Consider the following 2,321-nt stretch of genomic DNA (forward strand, 5'->3'; position numbering starts at 1 on the left):
AAATATTTATCTTGACTTTTCTATATGAACTAAATCAAGGGATAATTATATAGTAGATAAGCAAAGCAGCTTTTCAAGAGACAACCAAACTTACTGTCTAATGCTGAAAGGACAGAGAGCCACCATGGCCATTCCAAAGACCTTGGACCTGGGTCTGACTAAGCCTTTGAATCCATATGACACTTTGTGGGGGACACAAAGACAAATGTTGAACAATGAATATGCAATTGGAAAATTTCACGCTGTGGAAAATCCTACATATTGTACTAAAGGCTTGGTTCAGATCCTTCAATTGTTACAGTTAAGGAAAGTGATTACTATAAAATACGAGATAGTAGGTCCATTCGGTAGAAAGAAAGGGATTGTGGTGGCAATAACAGGACATATACAGGGGCATCTACAGAGGCTGGCAAAGTTGTATTTTTATTGGGTTTTGTGTTCCAATGGTGTCTGCCTTAAAATAATTATGCTATACATATCTTTTGCATGGCTGTAGTTTTCTGTCAGTCTTTTGTGTATTACAGTAAAAAGGTAAAATGAAACTAACTATGGGAAAATGAGATTAAGGAAAAAATAAAAGAAACAAATATTTTTATTAATTGTGTACTTATATAAAAAGCTATAAAGAATGATATATTATTTTGATTTTTATAATATAAAATTTGGGCCTAGTAACATACGTATTTCTTTTTTTTTAGGGGGAAAGGCTTTAAAATTAAGCCCTTTAATTTTGGATTGTCACCAAATATTATTTTAGATTTCAGGCCTATTGTGAACTGTCAGGGGAATAGTGGGTCAGTAGGAGACAGGAGGAAGGCTAGATGCAGTGCAGACCATTTCCTTAAGGGAAGGAGAATCCGCCACAGAACAGAATATTGCTGGTTTTGCTGTGCTGAATATAGAAAAGGAAGGAGTGGTCTGCATGGGACTTGGGGATGACGCCTGCACTCCTGCACATCTGCACATGCAAACATCATGATGGCGGCAGTGGTGGCCACAGGCCCCGTACCTTTCTCTCAGATCTCCACAAAAGACTTGTGCATGATCTTGAACAGAAACGGTTCTCACTTAGACATTCCAGAAAAGTCTGCCAGGTCCCACTCAAAGGTGTCCATCTTGCCCAGAGAGTGAAGGACATGCCCTGTGCCGTAATTCTCCTCCAGTTTAAATGGAGGGAGAAACTCTTTCACCTCTTCTTCATTCATCATACTTGGACTGGTCTATTCTATGAAGTGCTCATAAGTAAGTTTCCCATTGTTTCTAGATCAACATTTTCATCAGGTGACAGGATTATTAAATTCAGCTCTTTGCTGACATTAGGCAGTACCATAATTTTGATGACTATTTCTCCTATGTAGGTTATATTGAAGGTAGATTTCTTAACCATTATTCCCACAGGTTTCTCCTCATTCTTGCTGGAATTAAATGGTCTTCCCTTGGTCTACTGTTTGTAAAACTGATTATCACAGTTTCCTTTGAAATAGATGGCATTCATAAGAACCAAACAAGTAACTTGATTAACTGAATTTGGAGAAAGCAACTCTGTAATTTTACCTTCTGTCTTGTAAGCTATCCGGGTGTTTGTTTTCTAGCCTCCTCTGTAGCTTTGAAGAAGTCAAGCTCTTCCATCCCTGCTTGGTAGAATTTGCAGCAGGAATCTTTAAAAAAGGTGAGTTGAATTCATGGCTTTTCTTCAAAGAGTCTGTTTGCACTTCTAAGTAAGTACTGTGTGCCGGTGCCATTAACTTGGGTGGGAAGGGACTGTAAACCTTGGTGGGCATCTTAAACAACATCGCCACTTCTGCTTAAAGAAAGTGCCTGAACCATCTGGGCTGTGGTATTTCCCTTTGCCCCCATGAAGACCATGGCCAGGGCAGAGGACATGCTGATGGGCAAGGCAAACATGTTTTTCGAGTTGTCTTCAACCAGTTGTTTCAAAAGGTTTAAGACAAATGTGCAATTTGCTTCCAACACAATATCCATGATGGTGAGTCCCAGAGTGTTGGCAATACAGCTGGAATGAACGAAGCAGTGGCCTGGCTATTTCTTAATAGCAACTTGAATTAAAAAATATATGAACATGAACAGTAATTAATATTAGTGTAAGAATTATAAATTTAGAGTAGTGAGTGCAAGTTGCAGTTTTAAAGTAAGTAATGTGGTGACACAAATTCAGTTCTGTGAAAATAAATCAATAACATGTTTAGGATTTTATTTAAAAAAATAAAAATACTTAAAATTCAATTTGTTAATCAAAATGAGGAATGCTAGTCATCAGTAAATGTCAGAAAAATATCATATTATGATATTGAAAGTGAATG

At 37.5% G+C, this 2,321-nt stretch overlaps 1 pseudogene; it reads right to left on the reverse strand.

Moving 5' to 3' along the window:
* Positions 1–841: 841 nt before the first annotated feature.
* On the reverse strand, positions 842–1,983 carry LOC150021286 (serpin B6 pseudogene; annotated as a pseudogene).
* Between the last annotated feature and the right edge of the window lie 338 nt (positions 1,984–2,321).

The sequence above is a fragment of the Furipterus horrens genome, unplaced genomic scaffold (genome assembly GCF_987537825.1).
Source record: "Furipterus horrens unplaced genomic scaffold, mFurHor1.1.pri manual_scaffold_1, whole genome shotgun sequence".
In the NCBI taxonomy this organism is placed as follows: domain Eukaryota; kingdom Metazoa; phylum Chordata; class Mammalia; order Chiroptera; family Furipteridae; genus Furipterus; species Furipterus horrens.